General features: G+C 40.6%; 1 protein-coding gene and 1 long non-coding RNA gene across 6 annotated transcripts in view; one reads left to right on the forward strand and one right to left on the reverse strand.

Annotated features, from left to right (window-relative positions):
• CFDP1 (craniofacial development protein 1) overlaps positions 1-15,726 on the forward strand; it is a 138,676-nt gene that overhangs the window by 45,788 nt on the left and 77,162 nt on the right. The gene's annotated exons all lie outside the window — the stretch shown is intronic.
• The window catches only part of LOC309616186, a 114,260-nt gene continuing 100,928 nt past the window's right edge, over positions 2,395-15,726 (reverse strand). Inside the window, exon 2 of the long non-coding RNA XR_014237345.1 lies at positions 2,395-6,725. This is a non-coding gene — a long non-coding RNA (uncharacterized lncRNA). The remainder of the gene's footprint in view (positions 6,726-15,726) is intronic.

Genomic DNA, 15,726 nt, shown 5'->3' on the forward strand with positions numbered 1-15,726 from the left:
TATCTTAAATACCTGATGCTTTTCTTTTCTCTTTTGAGGTATTTATTACATTGTTCCCATTGTTGGTTTTCCCTGTTCTGTTCAGAAACAAAATATCTGGGAATATTTTTTGATACAATTTCTAAAACATCCATGAATTTTCTTATGTGAAATTCCCTCATATCTGTATCAGTCTATTTGTAACTCCCCCTTTTAGCTCCGTCTTTTTTTTTTTTTTTTTTGGTTGCGTTGGGTCTTCGTTGCTGCGCGCAAGCTTTCTCTAGTCGTGGCGAGTGGGGTCTACTCTTTGTTGCGGTGTGCGGGCTTCTCATTGCGGTGGCTTCTCTTGTTGTGGAGCACGGGCTCTAGGTGCACGGGCTTCAGTAGTTGCAGCACGCAGGCTCAGTAGTTGTGGCTCGCGGGCTCTAGAGTGCAGGCTCAGTAGTTGTGGCACATGGGCTTAGTTGCTCCGCGACACGTGGGATCTTCCCGGACCAGGGCTCGAACTTGTGTCCCCTGCATTGACAGGCGGATTCTTTTTTATTTTTTTATAAGTTTATTTATTTATTTATTTTTGGCTGTGTTGGGTCTTCGTTTCTGTGCGAGGGCTTTCTCTAGTTGCGGCAAGCGGGGGCCACTCTTCATCGCGGTGCGTGGGCCTCTCACTATCGCGGCCTCTCTTGTTGCGGAGCACAGGCTCCTGATGTGCAGGCTCAGTAGTTGTAGCTCACGGGCCCAGTTGCTCCGCGGCATGTGGGATCCTCCCAGACCAGGGCTCGAACCCGTGTCCCCTGCATTGGCAGGCGGATTCTCAACCACTGCGCCACCAGGGAAGCCCTGGCAGGCGATTCTTAACCATTGCACCGCCAGGGAAGACCCTGGACCTTCTTTTTGTCTGTCTGGTCTCACCTCCTCAGAGATCTGCAAGAAATTTCATAAATGCCACCCTTCATGGGAGGCAAGGAGCTGAATATTCAAAACCCTTGATTTCCCAGCACCCTTTGTAGCTAGTTTTCAGTCAGGAACCTTGGCTTCATGAATCAGCTATGTGCCCAGCATTTTGAGTCCAGGCCTAGTGAGGCAGAGGCAGGGAACCCCAAAAATCTTCTTGGGCCTACGTCAGGGTGCCAGCTGCAGTATGTGGATGGTGTCCATGACAGCAGCATCCTCATCAGTCTAGGTCTGCAGTGTGATTTGGGGGCATTGTTTCTGGCCTCTGAACTTGGTTCTTGAATCCTCCTGGATTTTGATGAGTAACCCAATACCTTTTTTTTTTTAATTAAACTTTTTATTTTGAGAGATTGTAGACTCACATGCAGTTGTATAAAATAACACAGTTTTCTTGACTCCTTGACCCAGATTCCCCTTATGGTAACGTCTTACAGTATCACAAATAAAGTTTTACAAATATTTGTGTACAGGTTTTTGTGTGAATGTAAGTGTGTGAGTTTGTGTGGGTTTTTTTTGGGGGGCGGGGGTGGGCCTCGTCACGCATCTTGCAGGATCTTAGTCCCCCAACCAGGGATTGAACCCGGTCCACAGCAATGAACGCACTGAGTCCTAACCACTGGACCACCAGGGAATTCCCATAAGTGTGTCATTTTTGTGTGAACAAGTTTTCTATTGCTACTGTAACAAATTACTACAAATGTAGCTGCTTACATAGCACAAGTTTATTGTCTTAAAATTTTGCAGACTGGAAGTCCAACACTGTGGTCTCACCATGCTAAAATCAAAGCAGGTTCCTAGTGAGTGTAGGACTAAGGTCCTCATTTTCTTGCTTTCAGCTATGGACCTTCCCAGCTTCTAGAGATCATCCACATTCCTTGGCTCATGGCCCCCTACTGTTTTCAAAGCCAGCAGCAACTGGTTGATTCCCTCTCAAACTGTGAATGTCTACTCCTTCCTTCATCTCATCTCTAACCCAGCTGAGAAAGGGTCTCCACTTTTAAGGACTCCTTTGATTAGATTGGGCCCAGATTGGTAATCGAGGATAATCTCCCCTGTCTCAAGGTCCATACCCTTAATCACATCTGCAAAGTCCTTTTTGCATGTAAGGTGAGATAACTAATTCACAGATTCCAGGAGGGTAGGAAGTAAATATTTTTTTGGAGGGGTGGTAGTCATTATTCTGCTCACCACAATAAAAATTTCATTTCTCAGAGGTAAATGTTCGGAGAGGGGTCAGTTGCTGGGTCATGTGGTTATTGAATGTATAGTTTTTATAAGAAATTGCCAAACTTTTCCAAAGGGGCTGTACCATTTTGCATTTCCAGCAGCAGTGTGTAAGGGCTTTTAGTTTCTCTGCATCCTTGTCAACATTTGGCATGGTCATTACTTTTCATTTTAGCCACTCCAGTAGGTGTGTAGTGATACTTCATTATGGTTTTTTTTTTTTTTAAACAACAGCTCCTGTTTATTTATTTATTTTTATTTATTTATTTTATTTATGGCTGTGTTGGGTCTTCATTTCTGTGCGAGGGCTTTCTCTAGTTGCGGCAAGTGGGGGCCACTCTTCATCGCGGTGCGCGGGCCTCTCACTATCGCGGCCTCTCTTGTTGCGGAGCACAGGCTCCAGACGCGCAGGCTCAGCAATTGTGGCTCACGGGCCCAGTTGTTCCGCGGCATGTGGGATCTTCCCAGACCAGGGCTCGAACCCGTGTCCCCTGCATTGGCAGGCAGATTCTCAACCACTGCGCCACCAGGGAAGCCCCTTCATTATGATTTTAATTTATATTTCCCTAATGGCATGTAAATATATTTCCCTAAGGTGTTAAATACCTTTTCATGTGTTCTTCTGCCATATATATATCCTCTTTGGTGAAATGACTGTTCATGTCTTTTGCCCATTTTCTAACCGGATTGTTTGGACTTTTGAGTTTTAAGAGTTGTCTGTAAATTCTAGATATTTGTCCTTTATCAGATATGTGGTTTGCAAATCCTTTCTTCCAGTGTGCAGCTTGTCTTATCCTTTTAAGAGGATCTTTCACAGGGCATATATTTTTAATTTTGATGAAGTCCAATTTATCAATTTCTCCTTTTATGGATTTTACTTCCAGTGTCAAGTCTAAGAATTTTTGTATAAGGCATGATTTTTAATTTTTTAATTTAATTTTATTCATTTTTGCCTATGCTGTCCTATTTCTAGCGCCATTTGTTGAAAAGGCTGTCTTTGAATTGCTTTTGCCCTTTTGTCAAAAATCAGTTTGGCTTTTGGTTCTATCTATTTCTGGGTTCTCTGTTCCATTGACATGTGTCTATCCCACAATCTTGATTACTGACCTATAAAGTAAATCTTGAAATCTGGTAGGCTGATTCCTCCCACTTTATTATTTCTTTTCAGTAGTATTTTTTTTAAACAATTTTAGTTCCTTTGCCTTTTCTTATAAATTTTAGAATAATTTTGTCTGTATCTACAAAAACTCTGGGATTTTGATGGGAATTGCATTAAACCTTATTATGGACTGAATTGTGTCCCCCTCGCCCCCAAAATTTATATTTTGAAGCCTTAACTCCCAGTGTGACTGTATTTTGGGGTAAGGTATTACGGAGGTAACTAAGGTTAAATGAGGTCATAAGGGTGGGTCCTAATCCAGTAGGACGCGTCTCCTTATAAGAAGAGGAAGAGGGACTTCCCTGGTGGTCCAGTGGTTAAGACTCCGGCTCCCAGTGCAGGGGGCCTGGGTTCAATCCCTGGTCAGGGAACTAGATCCTGCATGCTGCAACTAAGATCCTGCGTGCCGTGCAACTAGGACCTGGTGCAGTCAAATAAATAAATAACTATTAAAAAAGAAAAAAAGAAGAGAAAGAGACACCAGAAACCTCTCTTTCCAAACATTCACAGAGAAGAGGCCATGTGAAGACACAGTAAGAAGGTACCTGTTTGCCAGCCAGGAAGAGAGGTCTTACCTTGATCTTGGATTTGCAGCCTCCAGAACTGTGAGGAAATGCATTTCTGTTGTTTAAGTCACCTGTCTATGGTATTCTGTTATGGCAGCCCAAGCAGACTAATACAAACCTGTATGTCAGTCCAAGGGGAATCGATATCTTTACTGTACTGAGTCTTCCAATCAGTGAACATTGTATGTATCTCCATTTATTTAGATCTTCTTTGTTTTTTTATCAGCATTTTGCAGTTTTTAGCATTTAAGTCCTATACGTGTTTTGTTAGATTTGTACCTAATATTTCATTTTCTTTTGAACGATTATAAATGGTATTGTTTTTTTAAAATTTTTTTTAAATTTAAAATTTTTTTTTAAATTTATGGCTGTGTTGGGTCTTCGTTTCTTTTTTTTTTTTTGGGTCTTCGTTTCTGTGTGAGGGCTTTCTCTAGTTGCGGCAAGTGGGGGCCATTCTTCATCGCGGTGCGCAGGCCTCTCTCTATCGCGGCCTCTCTTGTTGCGGAGCACAGGCTCCAGACGCGCAGGCTCAACAATTGTGGCTCACGGGCCCAGTCGCTCCGCGGCACGTGGGATCCTCCCAGACCAGGGCTCAAACCCGTGTCCCCTGCATTGGCAGGCAGATTCTCAACCGCTGCGCCACCAGGGAAGCCTGGTATTGTATTTTTTTAATCAATCTTTATCTTCAGTAATATTTTTCTGTTCGACAGTGTATGTTGTCTGATAACAGTATAGCCACTCCAGCTCTCTCTCTCTTTTTAATTGACTTTATTTATTATTTTTAAAAATTCGGCCATGCTGCACAGCTTGCAGGATCTTAGTTCCCCAACCAGGGATTGAACCTGTGCCCTCAGCAGTGAAAGTATGGAGTTCTAATCACTGGACCGCCCGGGAATTCCCTGGTATTGTGGTTTTTTTTTTTTTTTTAATATTTATTTTTTTATATCTGGCTGCATCGGGTCTTAGTTGCGGCACACGCGATCTTACATTGCAGCACGCAGGCTCTTCGTTGAGGCATGTGGGTATCTCTCTAGTTGTGGCATGCAGGCTCCAGAGCATGCAGGCTCAGTAGTTGCGACGCAGGGGCTCTCTAGTTGTGGCATTCGGGCTCCAGAACGCATGGGCTCTGTAGTTGTGGTGCGTGGGCTCAGTAATTGTGGTGTGCAGGCTTAGGTGCCCCGTGGCATGTGGGATCCTAGCTCCCCTATCAGGGATGGAACCTGCGTCCCCTGCATTAGAAGGTGGATTCTTAACCACTGGACCACCAGGAAAGTCCACTGGTATTGTGTTTTTAATTTCAGTGTCCACATGTTCATTGCTAGTATATAGAAATATAATTGATTTTTGTGTGTTTATCTTATATCCTGCAACCTGTCTGAACTCACATATTACTTCTAGGATTTTTAAAAATAGACTCCTTGGGGTTTTTAGGTAGTTAGTCATTATTGCAAATAGGGACAGTTTAATCCTTTATTCTATTTGTATGCTTTTTCCTTTTCTTGCCTTATTACTCTGACTCAAACTTACAGCGCTGTGTTGAATAAGAGCAATGAGGGCAGACATCCTTGCTTTGTTCCCAGTCTTAGGGAGAAACATTCAGTCTTTCACTATAATGTATAACTTAGCTGTAGGCTTTTTGTAGATGCTTTTAATCAAGTTGAGTAAGTGCCCCCTCTGTTTCTGATTTTTTTCAGGGTTTTTATCATGGGTGGGTGTTAAATTTTGTCAAGTGCTTTTTCTGTATATATTGATATAGTCGAGTGATTTGTTTTCCTTTAGCTTGTTAATATGGATTATGTTGATTTATTTTTTTTATTGAGCCTTATTGTCATGCAATTCACATACCATACACTTCACCCATTTAAAGTGTACACATCAGTGGTTTTTAGTAGAGTCACAGAGTTTTGCAAACATCACTGTGACCAATTTGAGACAATTTTCATCTCCCCAGAAAGAAATCCTGTACCCGTTAGCTGTCTCTTCCCATTTCCTCCCCCCACCTCCCCATTCCTTCCACTTCCAGCTTAGGCAACCACCAGTCTGTTTCTTTCTCTATGGATTTGCCTATTCTGAACATTTCATGTAAGTGGAATGTATAATACATGGTCTTTTGTTTCTGGCTTTTTCACTTAGCATAATATTTTCAAGTTTCATTCATTTTGTAGCATATTTCAGGATTTCATTTCTTTTTATTGCCACATAATAGTCCATTGTATGGATATCCATTCATCAGTTGATGGACATTCAAGTCAGTTTCCACTTTTTGGCAATTGTATTTGCGTACAGGTTTTTCTGTGGACGTGTGTTTTCATTTCTCTTGGGTGGGAGTGAGTGGGATCATATGGTAACTGTGTTTAACTATTTGAGGAGCTTCCAGACTGTTTTCCAAAGCAACTGCATTGTTTTACATTTCCACAAAGGTTCTATTTTCTACATCCTCATCAGCTCTGTCTTTTTGATCATAGCCATCTTTGGGGGTGTGAAGTGCTGTCTTATTGTAATTTTGATTTGCAATTCCCAGGTGGCTAATAATGTTGATCATCTTCATGTGCTTATTAGCCATTTGTATATCTTTTTTTTGAGAAGAGTCTATTCAAATCTGTTCCCCATTTTTTAAAAAATAAATTTATTTATTTATTAAATAAATTTATTTATTTTATTTATTTTATTTTTGGCTGTGTTGGGTCTTTGTTGCTGCGCACGGGCTTTCTCTAGTTGCGGCGAGTGGGGGCTACTCTTCGTTGTGGTGCGCAGGCTTCTCATTGTGGTGGCTTCTCTTGTTGTGGAGCATGGGCTCTAGGCTCGCGGGCTTCAGTAGTTGTGGCACGCGGGCTCAGTAGTTGTGGCTCGCGGGTTCTAGAGCACAGGCTCAGTAGTTGTGGTGCATGGGCTTAGTTGCTCTGCGGCATGTGGGATCTTCCTGGATGAGGGCTAGAACCCGTGTCCCCTGCATTGGCAGGCAGACTCCTAACAACTGCGCCACCAGAGCAGCCCCTAATAAATTTATTTTATTTATTTTATTTTGGGCTGCATTGGGTCTTCGTTGCTGTGCGCGGTCTTTCTCTAGTTGCAGTGAGCGGGGGCTACTCTTTGTTGCAGTGTGCTGGCTTCTCATTGCGGTGGCTTCTCTTGTTGCAGAGCATGGACTCTAGGTGCACAGGCTTCATTAGTTGTGGCTCACGGGTTCTAGGGCGCGGGCTCAGTAGTTGTGGCGCATGGACCTAGTTGCTCCGTGGCATGTAGGATCTTCCCGGACCAGGGCTCGAACCCGTGTCCCCTGCATTGGCAGGCAGATTCTTAACCACTGCGCCACCAGGGAAGCCCCATTCCCCATTTTTAATTGGGTTGTCTTTTTATTATGGAGTTGTAAGAGTTCTTTATATATTCTAAATACAGGCTTCTTATCAGGTATATTATTTATAGATATTTTCCCTCGTTCTGTGGGTTATCTTTTCACTTTCATGTCCTTCGCAGCATAGTTGTGTGGTTTTTTGTTTGTTTTTTTTTTAATGAAATCCTTAGTCTTTGTTATTTTTTTGTCACTTGTGCTTTTGGTGTCTTAGCTAAGAAACTGTTGCCTAATCTAAGATCACAAATATTAATGCTTTAGTTTTCTTCTAAAAGTTTTATAGCTTTAGTGCTTACATTTAGGTTTTGCATAATTTTGAGTTAATTTTTGTGTATGGTATGATGTAGGAGTCCAGCTTCCTTCTTTTTTTTAAAAAAATTTTTTTTTATTTATTTATTTATTTATGGCTGTGTTGGGTCTTCGTTTCTGTGCAAGGGCTTTCTCCAGTTGCGGCAAGCAGGGGCCACTCTTCATCGCGGTGCGCGGGCCTCTCACTATCGCGGCCTCTCTTGTTGCGGAGCACAGGCTCCAGACGCGCAGGCTCAGTAATTGTGGCTCACAGGCCTAGTTGCTCCGCGGCATGTGGGATCTTCCCAGACCAGGGCCCGAACCCGTGTCCCCTGCATTGGCAGGCAGACTCTCAACCACTGCGCCACCAGGGAAGCCCCAGCTTCCTTCTTTTGCATGTGGATATCTAGTTGTTTCAGCATCATTTTTTTTTAATTAATTTATTTATTTAATTTATTTATTTTTGGCTGCATTGGGTCTTCCTTGCTGCGTGCGTGCTTTCTCCAGTTGCGGTGAGCGGGGGCTACTCTTCGTTGCGGTGCGTGGGCTTCTCATTGTGGTGGCTTCTCTTGTTGCGGAGCACGGGCTCTGGGCACACAGGCTTCGGTAGTTGGGGCACGAGGACTCAGTAGTTGTGGCTTTTGGGCTCTAGAGCGCAGGCTCAGTAGTTGTGGCGCATGGGCTTCATTGCTCCGCGGCGTGTGGGAACTTCCCGGACCAGGGCTTGAACCCTTGTCCCCTGCATTGGCAGGCGGATTCTTAACCACTGCGCCACCAGGGAAGCCCTCAGCACCATTTTTGAAAAAAGGTATTTTCCTATTGAATTGTATTGGTACTTTTGTCAAAAATTAATTGACCTTAATTAGGTTTATCTCTGGGTTCTGTTCTGTTGATCTATATATCTGTCCTTATGCTAGTATACATCGATTAATTTCCAAACGTTGAGCTTTTATCCCTGGAATAAACCCCACTTGGTCATGGTGTATAATTCTTTTTATATATATTGTTGAATTCTATTGGCTAATATTTTGTTAAGGATTTATGAGGGAATGTTGGTGTTTGTTTTCTCTTCTTTACTCTCTTTATCTGGTTTTGGTATCATAAAATGAATTTGAGAAGTGTTCCCTTCTTTTCTGTTTTCTGGAAGAGATTGTGTAAAACTGATGTTAATTCTTGTTTAAATGTTTGGTAGATTCTCCAGTGAAACCATCTGGGCCTAGAGATTTTCTTTTAAGTTCTATTTCCTTAATATTTACAGAGCTTATCAAATTATCTCTTTCATAGTGGGTGAGTTGTGGTAGTTTGTGTTTTTAGAGGAATTGGCCCATTTTGTCTAAGTTGTTAAATTTATGTGGGTAGGGTTCTTTGTGGCATTGTCTTATTATTCCTTTGATGTATGTGGGGTTTGTAGTGATAAGGGATTTCATTCCTGGTATTGTAATTTGTGTCTTCTGTTTTTGTTAATCTTGCTAGAGATGTGTCGATTTTTATGGCTCCTTTCAAAGAAGTAGCTCTTTGCTTCCTTGATTTTTTTTCTCTGTTGTCTTTCTGTCTTCAATTTCATTGACTTCTGCTCATTATTATTTCCTTACTTCTTCTTGCTTTGCATATATATTACTCTTTTTTTTTTTGGCCACGCTGCACCCCTTGTGGGATCTTAGTTTCCCCACCATGGATTGAACCGAGGCCCTCAGCAGTGAGAGCACAGAGTCCTAACCACTGGACTGCCAGGCAAGTCCCTATATTACTCTTCTTTTACTAGATTTTTGAGGTGAGAGCTTTAGATTGATGATTTAGACTTTCCCTCTTTATAATGTATGTATTCAGTACTACAAATTTCCCTCCTGCACTGCTTTAGCTGTACCCCATGAATTTTGTCATGCTGTATTCTGATTTTCATTCAGTTCAGTATAGTTTTAAATTTCCCTTGAGACCTCCTGTTTGACGCATGCATTATTTAGAAGTGTATTGTTTCGTTTCCATGTGTTTGGAGGTTTTCCTGTTGTCTTTCTGTTGTTGATTTCTCATTTGATTCCACTGTTGTTAAGGAACACACTCCTTATTATTTCACGTCTTTTATTGATTGATTGATTGATTGCTATTCTGATCTATCTATCTACGTATCTATCTATGTATCTATCTATCTATGTATTTAGGCCACGTCATGTGGCACATGGGATCTTACCTCCCTGACCAGGGATCGAACCCATGCCCCCTGCAGTGGAAGCACAGAGTCTTAACCACTGGACCGCCAGAGAAGTCCGTCCCCCTCACCTCTTTTAAATTTGTTGACATTAGCTTTATGGCCCTGGATATGGCCTAGCTTGGTATGTGTCCTGTGGACACTTGTAAAGCCCGGTATCTTTTTTTTTTTTTTTTTTTTAATTTAATTTATTTATTTTTGGCTGCATTGGGTCTTTGTTGCTGTGCGTGGGCTTTCTCTAGTTGTGGTGAGCTGGGGCTACTCTTTGACGCGGTGCGCAGGCTTCTCATTGTGGTGTCTTCTTTTGTTGCAGAGCACGGGCTTTAGGTGCGTGGGCTTCAGTAGTTGTGGCATGTGGGCTCAGTAGTTGTGGCACACAGGCTTAGTTGCTCCATGGCATGTGGGATCTTCCCAGACCGGGGCTTGAACCTATGTCCCCTGCATTGGCAGGAGGACTCTTAACCACTGCGCCACCAGGGAAGCCCCCCGTATCTTTTCTTTTCCCCCAGTATCTTTTAAATAAATTCCTTTTCTGTCACTTTCAGCCAGAGTCAGTGTCTGTGTCTTTCATCTAAAAACTTTAACTAATATCCCTTTCCAGTGCTTCTGTTAAAAGCCTTTATTGCAGCACTTGCTGTACTGTACTCTGTCAGTTTACATGTTGGTGTGTACCACTACACTGTGAGCTTGAAGGTGTAGGCCTTGTGTCTTTTTTTTTTTTTTTTTTAATGTCCACTCTGGTACATGGAAAATAATTTATAGGCATTTATTGGATGCATTAATAAATAGCTTTTATTAATGATCACCATTTTTTAAAAGCCTTAGGTAAACTTAGATCTAAGGAGATTTCATTCTTATCTTTTTGGTTATTTGTATTCTCCTATCAGTCTTAATCTTAAAAGGAGAGTGTTTTTGGTTCCACACCTTGTGTTCAGCAAGTAACTGACCCCGGAAACAGACTGTAATGTCTATTATGTGATTAGAATGACATTTCATTTCAGCTTAATCATGCCATACTTCAAGCATAGACATGTGGGAAGTTCCTTACTCATTACACAAGACTTATTTCACCACTCCTGCTATTTCCTTTATTTGAGGTGGACTTGTCCTCTTGTTGTAGAAGTGTTGTTTCCACAGCAATACATTTCACAATGCACATCTTAAGGGAATATACTTTTTTTTGGGCTGCGTTGGGTCTTTGTTTCTGTATGTGGGCTTTCTCTAGCTGTGGCGAGCGGGGGCTACTCTTCACTGCGGTGCACGGGCTTCTCATTGTGGTGGATTCTCTTGTTGCAGAGCACGGGCTCTAGGCGTGCAGGCTTCAGTAGTTGTGGCACGTGAGCTCATTAGTTGTGGCTCATGGGCTCTAGAGCGCAGGCTCAGTAGTTGTGGCACACGGGGCTTAGTTGCTCCACGGCTTTTGGGATCTTCCTAGACCAGGACTCAAACCCATGTCCCCTGCATTAGCAGGCAGACTCTAACCACTGCTCCATCAGGGAAGTCCAACACAACGCACATCTTTGCAGAGTGAGCAAAAGCTCTGATATGTGCCTGGAAGCCTTGTTTTCTAGTCAGGAAGTACATGGTATTCCCTCAGCCTTTCCTGCACTTAACTTTGTGTTTCCTTTTGGATAACTGTTTGGTTGTTTTCTCCATTTAGTATAGGTGCTGGGTTAAAATGTACCTAAGGGATTTTGCTGTATAATATGCACCATTATTAAAGTATTCAGGCTGTGGCTGGTGACCGCCAGCAAAGTTGCTGTGTGCTGCAGTAAATGGAGTAGATATAGGAGGTGTTATAGAGACCTGAGCTAAACATTCTGCCACTTGGCACGATATCCAATTTATTGCTAAGGCAATTTGGGGTGACTACCTCTTTGTTGCTTTCAGGGATTTTCTTACAGCTTTTACTGCAAGAAAAAAAAAAAAAGAACTGAATGAACTGGGGATGGCCAGTGGGGAAAAGACTTTTTGAAAGATTTCCCTGACTTTCAATTATGAGCATATTTAAAGGCTTCATGTTTTTCCTTCTTTCGAACTAAATTGACTAGATTGTACTTGAATACAGGAAGTCCTTCATCTTTGCTCATATTTAGTTTCTTCACTTCTTTGCCATCTTTTTTCTTTTCTTTTTTTTGTTATTTCAGCTAGATGCCTTATTATATGGATATACATTGAAAATATTCAAGAAAGGGGTGAGATATAAATAAGGCAGGATTGCAGAGAGAGAGGATATCATTTTAGTTGTGGTTAGCATGCCTTCATCTCATTTATAAATAATAAAACTAGAAGAAAATACGTTGAAGAGATTCGTGTGGACTCACATCAAGAATGATAGAGAGCATTTTAGTGATAATTCCCCATATTCCAAGCTTCGTTATTTTCTCAGTCTTCATCTATTCTGAACATGTATTAAATAGCATCCACTGAGTGCTTTTTGGTTCCCCATAACATTTGACTTTCTTGACAGGGAATAGGTTAGTTATCACAGGAGCCTTAGTGTCAGTTCAGTGAGTTTTAACGATTGTATATATCCATGTAGCCACCACCTGAAATAAGGTGTAGTATGATTCCATCACCCCAGAAAGCTTCCTCATGCCTTTTTCTAGTTGGTTCTCTTCCCCAGCCCCCTCGCACCCTCTGCCCCAGGCAACCACTCATTTTTATTATGATAGATTAGTTTTCCTACTCCAGAACTTCATGTAAATCAAATACGTTGTGTAACTCTTTTGTGCTTGGCTTCTTTTACTCAGCATAATGTTTTTTAGACTCACCCAAGCTGCTGTGTCATATTCATTCCTTTTTATTTCCATTGGATGAGAATATACCAGGTTATCCGTCCTGTTGATGGGTTGTTTCCAAATCTTTTTGAAGACATATGTTTTTATTTCTCTTGGGTAAATAAATACCTAGGAATAGGATTTCTAGGTCATAGGGTAGATGTGTGTTTAATGTAAAAACAGACTGCCAAACAGTTCTCCAAAATGATTGTATTATTTTATATTCCTGCCAGCAGTTTATGAGAGTTCCACTTGGTACATATCCTATACGTGTTTGGTTTTGTCAGTCTTTTTTTATTTTAGTGGGTGTGAAATGGTATCTCCTTCAGTTTTCATTTGCATTGCTCTGAAGACTGATAATACTGACGTCTTTCCATGTGCTTATTGGCCATTTGTATATCTTCTTTTATGAAATGTCTCCTCCAGTCTCATTTTTTATTCGGTTGTTCATCAGTCTGTTGTTGAATTGTAGGAGTTCGTTATATATTCTGGATATGTGTACTTTGTCAGATATAAATGCTATTATTGAGTATTTCTTTTTATGGTGTGTTTTGATGAGCAGAAATTTTAAATTTTGTTCAAATTTATCTCTTATTTTTTCTTTTATGATTAGTGCTTTTTGTGTCCTAAGAAGTCTATCTATCCTGAGGTTGAGATGATTTCTCCTTTTCTTTCTTTCCTTTTTTTTTTTAAAGAACCCGTATCGTTCTGGCTTGTATGTTTAGGTTTTTGATCTGTCTTGATTATTTTTATATTTAAACATATGCTTAAAAAATTCAAACAATGCAGAAAAATATAGAAAACAAAATGCAAGTTAATAGTTTGATGTTTCTCTTTCTAGGCCTCCTCTGTCCAGTACAGTCCTCACTAACCGTATGTGGCTGCGGAGCATTAAAATGTGGCTAGTCTAAATTGAGATGTGTTGTAAGTGTAATGTATGCACTAATTTTTGAACAGTTAGTAAGAAAAAAATAAGCAAACTCTCTCAATTTTTGTACCAATTTCATTATTGAAATGGTAACATTTTTAATTTACTGGGTTAAGTAGAATAAATGATTAAAATTCACTTCACCTTTACATTTTTAATATGGATACTATAAAATTTTAAATTATATATGTGACTCTCATTTGTTGTTTCCATTATATTTCAGTTGAATAGCTCTGTTCTAGACCTTTCCCTAAGCATTTAGTAATCTTTGTATATGTATCTGTGCTGGGAATTTTTTTTCCACATATAAAAGGTGGTTTTACTTACAAAAATGGAGTCATACAAGCCTGTTTTCCTGAAATTTGTCATTTTTGCTTAAAAACACAAATACCCACTGACACATATCATGATAGTGCCTGTATTGATAGATTTATCTGATATTCCTGTTAATGGCTGCATAGTGTTCTGTATTGGATGTTCTGTAATTTATACAACCATTTCCCTATAGGGACATTTAGTTTATTTACTGTTTTGCTTTTTGGTAAACAGTGTGTTTGTAGACACTGCTTCATATTTAGAAAGGTGATTAAAAACTCATTAGAGTTTTCTTCTCAAATAGAAATGGTTATCGCAGCTAGGATGGGTGAATTGTGTAGAGGAAGTCAAGGTTCCCTTGTAAAGGACAAAATGGCTTCATAGCTCTAATCAGAACAGTCTTAGGGGAGCAGACCCTTTAAATATAGTGTATTTCTCCTGCTGGAGTTCAAACTGCCTCTCTTTTGTTCATGATCAGTTAGTTACACAGCAAGTTTAGGCTGGATGGAAGGTTACAAAGAAAAAGAAGCCAGAATTCTGTGCCTTGGCTTAGGAGAGTTTTTAATGCCCACTGTGTAAAAGTTCTTTTGAAAAGTTCTTCTCTTCTGCAATTATTTTCCTTTTTTTCTGAGCAAAACAACTTTCCTAATATTTATAAAACTTATTATATGGCCAGTCATTTTGTGGGAAGAAAGTCCCGTAAGAGAACCAATTAGTAAGCATTAGCAAGAATGAGTGAGATGAGATTATTTAAATATACTTTGGTCAGTTTAACATCTGTTTGTGAGTGTTGAAATGGGCCAGCATGTTATTTCCATAAATGTGGCCTGGGAAATGTGCCTTCTTTTCAATTAGCACATGTAACTGATAAATCCAGACCTTGAAGTAGCTTCTAGAGGAAGGGAGGGAAGTGGACGGATGGGAGCAGCTGCTCCAGCAGAGGTGTGTCAAGCAATTCATCACCGTTTTATCTCCAGGCCAGAATTGTTTCAGTTCCTAAACTGGGAATTGAGTCTATGATCTGACTCCATGCCTAGGAATTCCTTTAAAACAACAAGGTTATGAACTTTATCTGAAGACTGGTAAAGTTAATTTCCCTTTTCAGTTAGCAGTTTGCCTTTATAAAGAATTTTGGAACTAAAATGTTTCCTTGCTGAGGCTTTTATTTTCCCCTTCCCTGACACATCTTCTGGCTTATTTAGGATTCAAAAAGGCTTTTGAAGGGTGTTTGAATGTGTGTGTTCTTTTAAATTTGTGGGGTACAGAGGTGCCAGCAATAAAAGTTAGCACTCCCTTGTGTTAAAATATGATGATTTTATTGTATTTTTCCATGAAACAAAACCTGGAAGGAAGTTTTTGTTTTGTTTTGTTTTTTTAATTTCTTGGTTGCGCCGCACAGTGTGTGGGATCGTAGTTCCCTGACCAGGGTTCAAATCTGCCCCCCTGCAGTGAAGCGTGGAGTCTTAACCACTGGACCGCCAGGGAAGTCCCTGGAAGGAAAAGTTGAATGAACTTTGCAAGCAGTTTAAAAAGTAGAGTTATTTCCAGACCTTAAACCCTGGATTGAGGCACAACTAGAGTGCTTCTATTAGATTTTCTGTTGATTCTTTCATGAAGGTATTTGATGCTCAGAGCCTGGTCTGAGTCTTTTTTAAATTTCTAGTTCTGATTGGATTTTGGAACCATTTTGTAGGCAACTATATATCGCTTCCTTAGAGAACTGGAAAGTTCCACTGATCTGGATCCTTTGGCAGTAAGTTGACACTTTGTTGAGGCTAGTCAGCACTCCTGGCTGGAGTCTTGAAATTGTGGGTGTGTGCCTCCTGCCCAGTGTTGAGTTATTCGTGAACAAATAAAAACCATATACATCTGAATTTTGTTACCACTAGATTGTGTTCACTTTTCTTTTTATTTATTTGAGGATTCTTAGCTCTTGGTCAGACTCTTCTTATAGCTTTTTTTTTTTTTTTTTTTTTTTTTTTGG

This window comes from Balaenoptera borealis (genome assembly GCF_965194805.1).
Source record: "Balaenoptera borealis genome assembly, chromosome: 19".
Taxonomy (NCBI): domain Eukaryota; kingdom Metazoa; phylum Chordata; class Mammalia; order Artiodactyla; family Balaenopteridae; genus Balaenoptera; species Balaenoptera borealis.